Here is a 15336-nt window from a genome sequence, read left to right as displayed (position 1 = left end):
TCACATCGCAACATCTAGCCAGTGTACAGTTTGTCTCACAACCCATAGCCCCAATTTGGGCCGGTGTGTTTACAAATGCCTGGGCTGATGTTTAGTCCCAGCCCGTCACTCCGCGCAGTCACGGATGAACAGACGATTAAAAGGGGAAGGGGTGTGGGGGTGTTTTTTATGATACGAGTGATTACAAAGCGCTTACATTTCCACAGTCAGTTCTGTTTGCACTCAGACTTCATCTGCTTCTGCGGCCATCTGGAACGCTCTTCCTTCCGATATTAGGAAGTCACTTGAGCGATGCACTTTTGAAATCTGGATTGAAAACGAATTTTTTACAACTGCTCTTTGTGTTTAATTTGTTGTCTTTCCCCGCACCTCCGATTAGCACGGTTGGCTATGTACGGCGTGAAAGAAGTTCAATATACATTGTCCGTGATGACCTCTTGACCTTTGACAGTATATAATAACACCACAATTAAATACACAGGTGTGCACTGGCATAACACCTCCATAGCCTGTACAGATAATCAAACTAGTAGTTGTAGTTAATAATCGCTGAGCGATCAATGGGGCCTTTCGAATGTTCCTCCAGGTGTCATACGTGCTTACGTTTCCTATTTCGCTTTACAGACTGCTGGGGGGATACGCTGTTAGCGAGCACACGTGAAGGTTGATGTGATCCGCTGCAAGTGGTGTAGCGCGGTTTTGCATGGGCCCCGGTGCAGGGAACTAAACGGGGCCCTTCCTCCCCGTCCAACTTCCTGCCCTCACCGCAGCCTGGCACCTGGGCCCCTCCAGCACGTGGGGACCGCGGTGCAATTGCGCTGCCTGGAGGCTCGATGGCCGCGCCACTGCGAAGAGGTGGCGTGAGCACCTCCGTAAGGGTCCGTCCGCCGCCTTCGTCTCCGCGGCGCTTATGTTCAAGAACGGCACCAGACATCCACTTTGTAAAACGTTTCACCCGTGGTCAGGGGTCGGAGCCAGGGGGGGTGTAAGTGTACGACACTCGGTCCGGCGGACTCCGTGCAACTGCATTGTCAGAGCGTGTCGCCAAACCGATGGCGTCTAGTTCAACAGCCTGACTCTCTCTAAATCATTCTTGATGTTAACGTTTGTTGAATGTCACCCCGGCCTGAAATCCTGGCTCCGCCCCTGCCCGTGGTAGGCCACGGGCAGGGGAGTGCAGGATTCTTGCTATTCCATGGCAGGCTAGGGGAAAACAACGACCAGTTAATGCCCACGGCGCTAGAAGGCTCTTTGTCGGAGGCGACCTGACCACAAATGATCGCTCAATGAGGTGGCTCATTGTGTGTACATCTATAGCAGCCAAATACTCTAAATGCATGTTTCTAAGTGTGGAGGGCAAAACTGGAGGAAAATGAATGCCACTGCCACGCAGAGAGAGATCACCCGAACTCGAAATATTAAGGAGTCAGAGTCGGGATTTAACTCACGACCTCCTGCGAATCCGGCAAGGGAGATAACTTATCCTCGCCACTGCAGCCGGGAAAGGGAAGGGGTGCTGGGATGGAAACTCAAAATGAGTCTACCTGTTCCATCTGTATGGAGTAGAGTGTTTCCCCCTCGCACGCATGGGTTTTCTCGGGGTTCCTCCCACATGTAAACCCTCATTAATTGGCCAAGGACACCTTAATATATGGAGGACCGCATAGCTTTGGGTAAATGTTGGCGACGGCTCAACAAGTGGCTGCTGCTGCTGCCTTCCCCGCTTGTCTGTGGTTCCTCCTCACGCCTCTGAGTTGTTCTGTCTCTTCGAGAGCGAGCGGCTACTACATTATAAGTTGAATTTATTATGGACTCCGATTGCGAGAAGTGTAACGCGGTGATACAGTCCGTTCTAAAACGCGGTAGTTACTTTCGTGGTCAACACCGCATTATGGAAAAATCGCGTTATAATAGGGTAAGACACAGTCCGTGATAACGCTTGATATGCGTGCGCAGGCTGAACAAAGACCGAGGCGCGTGGGCAGCGTCTAGAAGCATCCAGCAGCATCCCGCCTCGTGTGATGCTGCACCAAGGCAGCCGTACAACCGCTTATCCCTACACGCGCGGCGTAGTTCTGTTCACTCAATCGCGTTATATCCAATATCCAATTTATTATGAAAACACGCGTTACAGGAAAACGGACTGTATAGATAACCACACCGTCGTGAGGCACGCACGCACACGCACACACGTGTAGCCCGCACACTCATGGCGGGGACCAGCTGCCGTGTGCTGATTGCGGCTCGGCGATGCCGCGCAGTTCCTGCTTCTTCGCAGAGCTCGGCGCCGCCTCTTGCGACTTTCCGTTCATGTGCCCGATAAGCGGCAAGTGGTAGAAGTCTGCAGACGCCTCGAGATGAAGCGAGGCGAACCCACCTCTGGTCTTCGATTTCGCACACAAACTAAATGTCGACCGACGCTGGTGACGGCTCGGAAACAGAACCCCGCGTTCGGTGAGAGCGCCGCGCTTACGAGCGTGCCGATTTTCGGGTTTTATTCAGGGGCACGGCTGACATCGGTGGCGAGTGACCTCTGACCTTGTCCTGGGACATCCTCCACACCCCAGCACTTTCCTCCTCTTCCCCAACCCGCACTGACCAGCGTGGTGAAGTATGCACAAACAACTCCCACCCCCCGTGGACCGACGTGGCGTGGAAGGTACAGGTGCCGTTGCACGCGTCTTTTGCCGTGGCCGAAATGAATTCACACGGCAGGTGACCGCGTTGCTAACGGGGTTTACCTCTGTTATTTAAAAGCGGGGTTCATACTTTTTCCAATAAAGAAAAATATCCGTGGAGTTTTCTTAACGTTAACTAATTATTATCAATGTTAAATACATCGTTGTGTTTCACTCTCCTGCGCATAATGCATGTTTTCGGTTTTTTGTAGAGTTATTAGTTCTCAGTAAATGTTAAACTTCCCAATTCTTTTTTTTGCATTTCCGCTCATCTTGTGGTTTCCCCCACGCACTCCTGAGTCGTTCTCTCTCTACGAGAGCAAGCGACCACTGTGGTGGCGGCGGTGGCGCAGCGTGACAAGTTGACATTACTCTCATGATTATAATGATTATTATCATCTGTGATGATCGCCGGGACTGCAGCACTCCACAGTGCTGGATTGCAGGGCACTTTTTTGGGTGTTGCGTTTATGCAAGGTGGGGATGCGGTGGGAGGTTGGAGCGGTGGTGTAGTGGCAAAGTCACTCGTTTCAAACAAGACACAAGTGTGTAACAAGCACACAGCCATTGTGCAAGGATGTTACCTGTACTGTTAATGTAATTATTATGATCACCACCGGCTTTTATCGTAGTGTTTTAGTGTGTGCAAATGTAGTTGTCATGACTATTATGAGCTTAATAATAGGGTTTTTCCCCTTTTTTTCTGGCAACAAAACTGAAATGTCTGCATTAACCACAATACCTGCAGTCAAAATGCAAACAAAAACATACTATGATAATATATGCATTGTCCTTGAAACTGATTGGTCCACACCAAGGGACGGCTTTCTTTTGAGCCTCGACCCAATTGGTGCTCGACCAGGTGACGCCAATTGGGTCGAGGCTCAAAAGAAAGCCGTCCCTTGGTGTGGACCAATCAGTTTTAAGGGCAATGCATATATTATTATAGTATGTTTTTTGTTTGCATCTTGACTGCAGGTATTGTGGTTAATGCAGACACGAATCTTTGTTAAAAGGTTTCAGTTTTGTTGCCAGAAAAAAAGGGGAAAAACCCTATTATTACATTTGGTACTGGCAAAGGAGGTCTAATGATGTAGATATTATCAGCTTTTACTGTATTTCGATTGGTTATTCGTGTCTTGTTTATACTTACAGCGCTTTGATATATTTCGATATTAAAGGCGCTTCATAACATAAAGATCACTAATATAATAATTATTATTCTGTGCAAACCCCAATTACCATTTCCTGAAGAAGTGCATTGTGGTCCTCTGATAGCAGCAGTAGCGCGGTGCCATTTGCACATTTTTTTGTTACCTTGTTGTTTGAAATAAATGGTTTTCCAGACTACGCCGTATTTCCTTCATCGTGGGGTTTTCTCATCGTTTACAGATTTGATTCCCAGCCATGGTTAAAAAACATCAGTGTTGTGAGGATATATCTCATAGAAGTAGGGGTTGACCTTACGGCCTCTCTTACCCCACGTTAGTTATTCAGATATATGTGTTGTGAGTGATGGCGATAGCATAATAATAATAATGGTGATGGTATGAAACTGGTGTGGTTCATTTGAAGTTTGGATGGGCAATGCAGATGTAGGGGTGTTGCGGGAAGGGAACACAGTCACATCATGGTGGCTACAACCACGTCCGCTATAGCCCCGCCCCTCAGTGGTGTATGGGTATAAAGGGCGGGGAGCCAGAGAGCTCGGGGCAGTCTGTTGGGGCCAAGAGTGAAGAACCAGTGAAGAAGGAAGGCCGGCTAGATTGACCCTGGGATTCCCCTGACCGCTGTCCTTTTGAGGGCCGGCAGGGTAAGCCGGTTGTGCGGCCCCAGAGCCTCAGAGCCGGAGCCCTTTTAAGGGTCGGTCTGGTTGGTGGGGTGCCGTGACCTGTGCCATGACCAGGGCCAGGTCAGATAGCCTCCCCTAGCGCCTGTAGCAGAGGAACTGGGAGCACAGGAGTTAGGCTAGATAGCCTAGGGGGTGTCCCAGAGTGTATACGGGTGAAGGGGCCATTACCCCTTCTCAGTGTAACCCTTGCCAAGCTTGAATAAACAGTGCTGCCTCTACTCCACCGTCTCCGTGTCCCGCAAACCCACTACACAAAGACCAGGAATTGTAGTGGCCCCAGAGATCCGTGACCCAGGGGCAAGACCTCAGCCCAGATGGCGGAAACTGTAAACACGAACTCTTGAGGGCAGACGGCGACTGCGACAGCTGAGAGATGCAGCAGAAGGAAGCAGTGGCGATGTGTGGTGGTGCTCGCTGGGTGAACTCTTGACCTTTTTGTGGTGTAACGCATGAGAACCTTTCAAAGCATATGTGCTTTTTTTTTAGCAATCTGAAAGGCAACAAAGCTACACAATGTAATTCCCGATGAATGGCCCTCGTTCAGCGAAGGCGTAATGCAGTGGTCCCTCGGTTAACGGTGACATCGTTTAACGGTTTTTTTTTCGGCAAGCGTTTCGCCTCCCATGGTTTCGACGAACCATAGAATTGTGTTGAACGGCACGTTTACGTTACGCACGCAGCTGCCGATTTCAGCCAATCCGAGCGCCCGTAAGTGGCACTGAGCCGTGCCCTCAGCCAATCAGCGACGCCATTTATGAGCATTTAGACCTCGACTGGCTTTGTTTACATTACGTGTTGCCTGTTTTGGCAGTGGAAGCAGCTCTCTTGCAGACTCAGCGATTTTTACTTATTCTTCAACTTACAAGTGAATTCGATGAACGGTTATTTCGGTTAACACTAGTTTTCGTGGAACGGATTAAAAACGTTAACCGAGGAACCACTATGGTGCATTTCTGAGATGGCTCGATGGGCTGTACCGCTTCTGGATTCTTGAATAAAGATATGTATTATTATAACGATAATATCAGAAGAAACTCCTCATCTGAAGCCCTTATGTCTGCTCCTCATATTTATCCACACCCCTAATCGATCTAAGGAAAGTTGCGTTATCGACAGGTGAATGCGTCTTCCTATTATCCACGTGTTGCCACACGGGATAAGCGAGATCGGCCAGAAGTGGTGGAAAATTCATCAAAAATATCCAGGGATAACTTGCTAGCATAATTCCACATTGCTATGGCAGGGAAGGTGGGGGAGGAGGGGGTCTATTCTCTCCATAGGACGACCACACAGTAGTAGCAATTTTATGGACCCCCGGAAGAATGACGTCCTTAGTCAACAACCCCCAGCCAGGATCCGAACTCACAACCTTCCTATTGCGAGTCACTGGTTCAAGCATCGCAATGCTGAAAAAGTTACCCAAAAACTCCTCAATTAGGATCACACAGCAGCAACATCGAACCCCACCTCTACTTGCGAAAACTGAGCAGGACCCTCCTGAAAAAGAGTCTTGAGACTCGGTGAGAGCTCTCCTGGTTCATCAAGCAGAGTAATAATGATCAATAATAACGTATCACATTACCACGAAATGTGGGCTCTGTTTTGTCTCCAACAGCCCACAACCTCCCCCCCTCCACCCCCGCGCGAGTTCAAACCGCAAAACCTGACCCCCACTGGGAACGTTGAGCTCCGGGAAGATTCTCTCAACCTCGCGACCTTCCCCCTTCTTCTTTCGTATGGCGGCTGATGGTGTAGGTGCAGAGCAAAAAACTACAATTTCACATTCAGGTGGTCAATGCCAGATAACCGTGTCTGGAGCAGCGGAGTGATGTGTCCTTCGTATTTTTGTGGATCGGGCATTGCATTGTTATGCGTTGTACGGTCTGTTCTGGATGACCAGAGTCGCATACTCCTGGAGAGTTTTTCAGTTTCCATTTGTGCATCAGGTATCCGTATCTGCCCTGGTTTTTTGCCGATGCGGTTTAGGGTGGGCCATGGACTTCGTGAAAGATCAAACTCAGGGATCTTCTGCACTGGGTCTTTCAAAAGGTGTTTGTTTGCGAGTTTTTTTTTTTTAACTCCATTCAGTTATCCAAGCTTCACCAGAGTTATATTACCCCTGAAACTCGTTAAATCTACTAATGTGGCTAAGTGCAGAGATGTATTAGTCACTTTAGCTGCTGCATTAGCGCCTCGCCGATTATTTGCTGAGTTGTGCAGTCGAAGGTGTATAGCGGCGCATTTGAGTCACAGTGAAAACGCCCATGCGGGGTGGAACCTACACGTGCATCTCGGCCCTGGGATCACGCGACACATCTCACTTGTTGCTACCACCTCAAGTAGCGACGCACGTAGTAGTTTTTTTTCATACCAATAAAAAATCACAGTTTACTTTTGTTGACTATAAAAAAAACTATTAAACTTACGGTTATTCCAGTTTATGATCTGGCCCATGCAGTAACGATTCACCCCCTTGTGGTTCGGTCACTCTGTAGCATATCGGTCACTCTGTAGCGGTCACTCTGTGGCGGTCACTCTGTAGCGTATCGGTCACTCTGTAGTGGTCACTCTGTAGCGGTCACTCTGTGGCGGTCACTCTGTAGCGTGTCAGTCACTCTGTAGTGGTCACTCTGTAGCGGTCACTCTGTGGCGGTCACTCTGTAGCGTATCGGTCACTCTGTAGCGGTCACTCTGTAGCGGTCACTCTGTAGCGGTCACTCTGTAGCGTGTCGGTCACTCTGTAGCGTGTTGGTCACTCTGTAGCGGTCACTCTGTAGCGGTCACTCTGTAGTGTGTCGGTCACTCTGTAGCGGTCACTCTGTAGCGGTCACTCTGTAGTGGTCACTCTGTAGTGTGTCGGTCACTCTGTAGCGGTCACTCTGTAGCGGTCACTCTGTAGTGGTCACTCTGTAGCGTGTTGGTCACTCTGTAGCGGTCACTCTGTAGCGTATCGGTCACTCTGTAGCGTGTCGGTCACTCTGTAGCGGTCACTCTGTAGCGGTCACTCTGTAGTGGTCACTCTGTAGTGTGTCGGTCACTCTGTAGCGGTCACTCTGTAGCGGTCACTCTGTAGCGGTCACTCTGTAGCGTGTTGGTCACTCTGTAGCGGTCACTCTGTAGCGTATCGGTCACTCTGTAGCGTGTCGGTCACTCTTTAGTGTGTGACTCTGTAGCGTGTTGGTCACTCTGTAGCGTGTCACTCTGTAGCGTGTCGGTCACTCTGTAGCGGTCACTCTGTAGCGTGTTGGTCACTCTGTAGTGGTCACTCTGTAGCGTGTTGGTCACTCTGTAGCGGTCACTCTGTAGCGTATCGGTCACTCTGTAGCGGTCACTCTGTAGTGTGTCGGTCACTCTGTATCGGTCACTCTGTAGCAGTCACTCTGTAGTGTGTGGGTCACTCTGTAGCGGTCACTCTGTAGCGTGTTGGTCACTCTGTAGCGTGTCGGTCACTCTGTAGCGGTCACTCTGTAGCGTGTCGGTTACTCTGTAGTGGTCACTCTGTAGCGTATCGGTCACTCTGTAGCGGTCACTCTGTAGCGTGTTGGTCACTCTGCAGTGGTCACTCTGTAGCGTGTTGGTCACTCTGTAGCGGTCACTCTGTAGCGTGTTGGTCACTCTGTAGTGTGTCACTCTGTAGCGTGTTGGTCACTCTGTAGCGGTCACTCTGTAGTGTGTCGCTCACTCTGTAGCGGTCACTCTGTAGCGGTCACTCTGTAGCGATCACTCTGTAGCGGTCACTCTGTAGCGTGTTGGTCACTCTGTAGTGTGTCGGTCACTCTGTAGCGGTCACTCTGTAGTGGTCACTCTGTAGCGGTCACTCTGTAGCGGTCACTCTGTAGCGTGTCACTCTGTAGTGTGTTGGTCACTCTGTAGCAGTCACTCTGTAGCGTGTCACTCTGTAGTGTGTTGGTCACTCTGTAGCGGTCACTCTGTAGTGGTCACTCTGTAGCGGTCACTCTGTAGCGTGTTGGTCACTCTATAGCGGTCACTCTGTAGTGGTCACTCTGTAGCGGTCACTCTGTAGCTCGGCAGTCACTCTGTAGCGGTCACTCTCTTTATGTCAATGACTTGGGCACTGAACTGAATCATTCCAGGGTAAATCTTTTTTCAGATAACACGATACTGATTACTGCTGGCCGCTCTCCGGATGACGTGATTGCTAAGCTCCAGGGTGATTTCAACAAACTACAACATCAGCTAGTTTATCTTAAACTAGTCCTGAATACCTCCAAAACCAAGGTGCTATGCTTCTCTCCGGGACTAAAGCAGGAAGTTATTTTTCCCCAATTACATTCCTTGAATAATTATCAAATAGAGCAAGTCAAGATCTATAAGTATCTTGGAGTCATCCTGGATTCAAAACTTAGTTTTGAAGATCACATTGATTATATTGGTAAAAAGACAAAAATAAAAATTGGTTTTCTGTATCGACACAAGCACTGCTTCCCCCCAATGTTCCGTTTGGAATTGATACAAGCTACCATACTGCCTCTACTTGACTACTGTGACATCGTGTATAAATCAGCCCCAAGTACTGTACTGAAGAAGCTTGATTCCATCTATCACTCGGCCTTAAGATTTGCATTGAACTGCCCATATAGAACTCACCACTGTGATCTCTACATTGGGTCAAACTTAATATCTCTTAATATTCGACGGCTTGTACACCAGATCTTATTTATTCACGATGTACTTACAAAAAAATCCGCAGACTATCTACTGGATCTCCTCTCTGTTTCAAAGAACAAATTTGACCTCAGGTCTTCGCTCATTTACCAGCTTCACATTCCCTATTGCCGTACAAAAACTGGAGGAAGGGCCTTTGCTATTGATGCCCCCAGGGTCTGGAATGCTATTGCCAATTAACTGCAACTTGAATCACTACCTATGAGATCTTCACTCAAAACTGCTCTAGAGGAGTTGTACAACCCTAGCTGCCACTGCTATTCAGTGGCCTAAAATATGGCTCTAGATTTTGGTGTTATAATTTATTTATGTAGTTTATTGTTAAAAATTCGGTCACAGTCCCTATGATCACTGTTACATTGGATTTATGGCTTTTATTTTGGTGATTTCGAAAAGTTTTTTTTTTGTTTTGGCCATGTTTTTGTTTATTGTAGTACAGAGTTAGACTGATGGCTTTAATCTTAGTTGTCTTGTGGTTGTTGTTGTTGTTGTTATTTGACTTGCATTCCACTGGGATTTTTGCACACAGCGTTGGTGTACGGTGCTATTTCAGGAATATTTTGATATTTTTTTCCTGTATTTTCTGTTTGCACAGTCACATAATCACTTTAAGATGTTTTCTTGTTCATGTTTTTTGTTTGTTGCGGTTGCACCCGATTCGAGAGCCGAATGGCTCACAGGGCTATACCAAATAAATGAACTATGAACTATGAACTCTGTAGCGGTCACTCTGTAGCGTGACGGTCACTCTGTCGCGTATCGGTCACTCTATAGCGGTCACTCTGTAGCGTGTTGGTCACTCTGTAGTGGTCACTCTGTAGCGTGTCACTCTGTAGTGGTCACTCTGTAGTGTGTCGGTCACTCTGTATCGGTCACTCTGTAGCGGTCACTCTGTAGTGGTCACTCTGTAACGGTCACTCTGTAGCGTGTTGGTCACTCTGTAGCGGTCACTCTGTAGCGTGTCACTCTGTAGCGGTCACTCTGTAGCGTGTTGGTCACTCTGTAGTGGTCACTCTGTAGCGGTCACTCTGTAGCGGTCACTCTGTAGCGTGTCGGTCACTCTGTAGCGTGTCGGTCACTCTGTAGTGGTCACTCTGTAGCGTGTTGGTCACTCTGTAGTGGTCACTCTGTAGCGTGTTGGTCACTCTGTAGCGTGTCGGTCACTCTGTAGTGGTCACTCTGTAGCGGTCACTGTAGCGTGACGGTCACTCTGTAGCGTGTTGGTCACTCTGTGGTGTGTCGGTCACTCTGTAGTGGTCACTCTGTAGCGGTCATTGTAGCGTGACGGTCACTCTGTAGCGTGTTGGTCACTCTGTAGTGTGTCGGTCACTCTGTAGTGGTCACTCTGTAGCGGTCACTCTGTAGCGTCGGTCGTTATTCGATTCAATCATCAACGATGGTTGTTTGTGTTTTCCCATTGTAGGGGTCACGCGAACCCATCACGCCCACCTTATGCGAATTCATATCTGCTGCTCGCGCTCGACTACATGCGCGCAGTTACGCGACCGCGTCTGCGTGTACCATGCACGGATAAATCTATTCGAATGCGTCATTATTTACGTTTTCGCTTGTTTTCCCATGAAAGTCTTCGCCGAGTCTATTGAATCTCTTTTTGCAGGAGGGTCCTGCCGAATTTTTCGACGATTGCGGTGTCATTTTTTGTGTTCAAACCCTGCCAAATTGAGTCCAGCGCGTCGTTTCAGCCCCGCACTCAACTTGCCTTGTCACTCTGTATCGGGGACGAGTTACTGTTTATTTTTGTTTTACCCACAGGAGGGAAATACCACCGTAGAGTTTGCGGTGCTCGCTGCGTCTCCTCCTTGATCACAGAGGTGATGCCCTATGGAATGCCTCACGTCGTCGTGACATTTCCGTCGTTCGGACGCTGTGGTCGTGACGCGTGCGTGCGCGTGTGTGTGTGGGCGCGTTGGAAGCCAGCCAGCTGTCTAGAATCATCTGCTTTTTTATTTACTCGTATTTTATGAGCATCCATTGAGCACGTTTGAAATTCTGTGCGATTTGCTCAATATAATTTCCAGTATTTTTTACGTAAAAATAATAGCACCCCGCCCGAGTGCTACATCCATTCCACTTGTTCTTTTACCTTGGTTCTGCATTTAGGAAAAAAAACCCAGAGGGATAGGGAGCGAGGGGACGGGAGATGGGAAGAGTGAACGAGTGAGGGAATCTGCCCGTATCTCGCGTTCCCAGCGGGGCTGGATTTTGAATATCTTGGGGAGGTGGTGGACGGTTGGAGACAAACAGGGCCCAGATTTATTGGTAGTCTCAGATGTATTGTCATTTATCATTATTATTACTGCACTTGATGAACCAGGAGAGCTCTCACTGAGTCTCAAGCCTCATTTTCAGGAGGGTCCTGCTCAGTTATCGCAGGCGGGGGCGGCGCGCGGGGGGGGGGGGGTGTTGCTACTGTGTGTGATACCAATTGAGGAGTTTGCGGGTAACTTTTTCAGCACGTTCGGCCCAATACCAGTGACTTTGCCCGTTATCTTTAGCGGTGGAAGGGAATCGTAGAGCCGAGAGGAGACCCACGCAGAACAGGAGGAGAATGTTGCGTTCGCCACACAGTCGGGAATCAAAACCAAGCCCTTCCTGCTGTGTTATCCATCGCGCCCTCGTCGCCACCAACCTGCCGCTCATGTTATCCCTTCCGCTGTAGCGGCCGATGCGTCACGGTGGATGTTTCTTGGAAGTTGCAGGTGTATGGAATGAGGTTTTTCTATTTGTTTTTATTTCTGGCAGTGGAATTTTTGTGCAATTCATTGCGCCACACCGCAGTGGAAGTTTGGAGAAATGTCTGATTGGGTTATCGAGAAATATCCGATGGTCTCGTAAACGTTCGTGATTATACGGTAAGGCAGCTTCGCCAGGTGGCTTAGTGACGGGGCGAGCAGCTCCAAATCGCAAGGAGGTCAATTCCTGGTTGGGGAGTTGACTCGGGTCATCATCCTTATGGGGTCGATAAAATAGATACCACTTTCTCTAACTTGTGTATTCTCTCGAATGCACGTCTTTCTTTCTCTCGATGCATTTGTAAGCGAATTGCCCGATGATGCTGGATGTAATTACCAGCGAAACGTCGTACTCAAACTGTAAATGTTGTGGATTCACTCTTCAACACACCGGTGGGCTAAAGTAGTGAATTATTTGTCTTTTGTCAACGTGACACTTTTTCTTGCTGATTGGCCGTGTCGGGTGGTGGAGGGTTACGACACATTTATAAATAACGCGATCTAACCCAAAAACCTTTATTATGAATGGTATCTCTCCCTGCTTCATTGTCTACTTTTTCTTTGCCACCGTCCCTGGCTGTGACCTCGATGATTGCCCTGCTCGTGGCTTGACTTTTACGCGTTTATTTCACTCGTGTTTATCTTGAGCCCCACGTTGCAGCCCTCCTTATTAAGTTCTTCAACCGTTTCCGCTTTTTTTTATTTCCAATCGTTGATATAATGACCGTGTAATCGGCTAATCCGAGGCGTCTCGTACTTTCTCCTCTGCTATTTGCGCCGTAATTTCTCCAACACGATTTGTTTTTACGTCTTCTAACGTAGCCGTGAATCGCTCTGGAGAGAGCATGTCTCCTTGCCTCGCTCCCCTTGCAATAAGTTTTTACATTTTAATTTGTAACCTCTTAGTGTGGTCGTGTCATTTTTGTAAATTGTTTTACGATTTCGAAATATGTTTTCTTCAGGCCTTGATTCGTGAAGGCTTTGCATGACTGCGTGCATTTTCCACCAGGTCAAATATTCATTTTTTTTCTCTCTCTTACAAACAACATTCCAGGAGTCGTATCTTTGCACCTTCTCCCTTCGGGCGACCATTTGAGAAATGGCCAAACAGATCAACTTTGCTGCTCCCGTGTTTCCTCTGTTTGCTGTGACATCCGTCAACCATCTTGGGCGTTGTGCATAAATTTAGGTACGTCTCTTAAATCAGATAAAGCTCATCACAAGTCCACGTGACTTGTGTGTGGCCACCCCCACTGAATCCATCCCCCTCTTTGGTGTACGGTGCTTTTTCAGGAATATTTTGCTGTTTTTTTCCGTAGATGTTCTGTTTGCACAGTCACTTTAAGATGTTTTCCTGTTCGTGTTTCTGTTTTTTGTTTGTTGCGGTTGCACCCGATTCAAGAGCCGAATGGCTCACAGGGCTCTACCAAATAAATGAAACTGAAAAACTGAAACTCTTCCCGTGAGAACAGACGTCACTCCGTGCAGCAGCGTAGAGTCCCTTATGCAGCCCCCTTGCACCGTATCCTCATCTCTCCTGACCCCTTTTGCTCCCATATTCCCATTTATTTCCCATCCCTTCCCTCCTGTCTCCAATTCTTTCCCTTCTCTCCATCTCTTTCCCATTTATTTTCCCCGCACAGTATAGCCTTCATTCTGACTGCCCTTTCCGTCGTGTGCCACAGGGTCCGTTGTTGCTCGTGAAAAAAACATTCGTTTCAACATCATCATAAGCAATCTTCAACATCGTAACACCTCAGAGGCAGCCTGGAGAAGATGGTGACTCAAGGCTCCGTATTAGGAAAGCGAAGCAGAGACCGAGCTGCTGCTGCTGACTGCTGCTGGCTGCTCCTGACTGCTGTTGACTGCTGACTGCTGGCTGCTATTGGCTGCTGTTGACTGCTGACTGCTGGCTGCTACTGGCTGCTGCTACTGGCTGCTGCTGACTGCTGGCTGCTACTGGCTGCTGCTGACTGCTGCTACTGGCTGCTACTGGCTGCTGCTACTGGCTGCTGGCTGCTACTGGCTGCTACTGACTGCTGCTGCTGACTGCTGGCTGCTACTGGCTGCTACTGACTGCTGCTGCTGACTGCTGGCTGCTACTGGCTGCTGCTGACTGCTGGCTGCTACTGGCTGCTGCTGACTGCTGGCTGCTACTGGCTGCTACTGACTGCTGCTACTGACTGCTGCTGCTGACTGCTGGCTGCTACTGGCTGCTGCTGACTGCTGCTGCTGACTGCTGGCTGCTACTGGCTGCTACTGGCTGCTACTGACTGCTGCTGCTGACTGCTGGCTGCTACTGGCTGCTGCTGACTGCTGCTGCTGACTGCTGGCTGCTGCTGACTGCGACCCCTCACAGGAACCGCCGAGGATGGAGCTCTGCGTTGTGGGAGAGTCCCATCTCTCGGCCAGCCCTCGAGGGATCGAAGGAGGCCAGAAACAGAAATTCGATCTTTTTGTATCGATATTCCTGCAACGGCTACCTTGTCCACCGACTAGCACGGCTCTCTATTCAGCTTTGACGTCAGCTCTGTTGCTAATGAATCATTCATGATATATTCTAACGTGAGTATAAACAGGGAACTCTTTATCCCAACTCCCATTATCGCCATGCATAAAAACTTCATTAAATTGCTTATTCCCAGAGAGTTTTATCAGCATTGTAGTATTTTCAACGGCAGTACTTCACTTACACCCTTATCCACTCTGGCGTACCATTAATAATACCCTCGTGGCGTTGACGATATTGACACAATCCCTTTCAGTGGGAATTTTTTTTTTTTAAACAAAAACTGCTCGTGTTCAACTTTTATTTTGACGAGCAGGCGACTGCGACCAAACCGTTTGGTCCGCCCCGTGACTTAGTGGACAAGCGACGCCACCCGCAGCGAGACGCCGTACGAGGGGAGGGGGCCACGCGGTTACGTGTGGGGGGGGGGGGTGGAAACAACAGAACACTGAAAATTCAAGACGAGTACAAAAAAATAAAATATATAATTATGTCTTTGTTATTCCGCCGCGTGATTCTCATCGACGACGTTCCACAATGTGATGGGCGCCTGAGATTCGAAGCAGGAATCTCGGCGGTGCCGGCTCGCTCGCTCGCTCGCTCGCTCCCGACTCGGGAACGGCGTGAGCCGCCAGACATTGCCCGCTGTGCGTGAACATGAATGAATGAATGGCCGTACTGATGCCGTTTGGTAATTGAACACCGCAGGAATGCCGTTCGTTGGGCTAATTTGCGCACGCTTTAAAGTGCCTCTTCATAACCCCTCACCCCACGCCGAGTAGCGGTTAAGCGCATCGCGCCATGCATCCCGCCGACCTGAGTTCGATTCACGACCATAGCGAACAGTGTCGGCCATGA

General features: G+C 48.9%; 1 protein-coding gene across 3 annotated transcripts in view; it reads left to right on the top strand.

Annotated features, from left to right (window-relative positions):
* Positions 1–15336, top strand: part of LOC116945516 (switch-associated protein 70-like) — a 79179-nt gene that overhangs the window by 17817 nt on the left and 46026 nt on the right. The gene's annotated exons all lie outside the window — the stretch shown is intronic.

Source organism: Petromyzon marinus, chromosome 24, assembly GCF_048934315.1.
Source record: "Petromyzon marinus isolate PM22_M1 ecotype Great Lakes invasive population chromosome 24, UKy_Petmar_22M1.pri1.0, whole genome shotgun sequence".
NCBI lineage: Eukaryota > Metazoa > Chordata > Hyperoartia > Petromyzontiformes > Petromyzontidae > Petromyzon > Petromyzon marinus.
The sequence above is the reverse complement of the archived record's forward strand: the minus strand, read 5'-3'. Positions and strand labels throughout refer to the sequence as shown.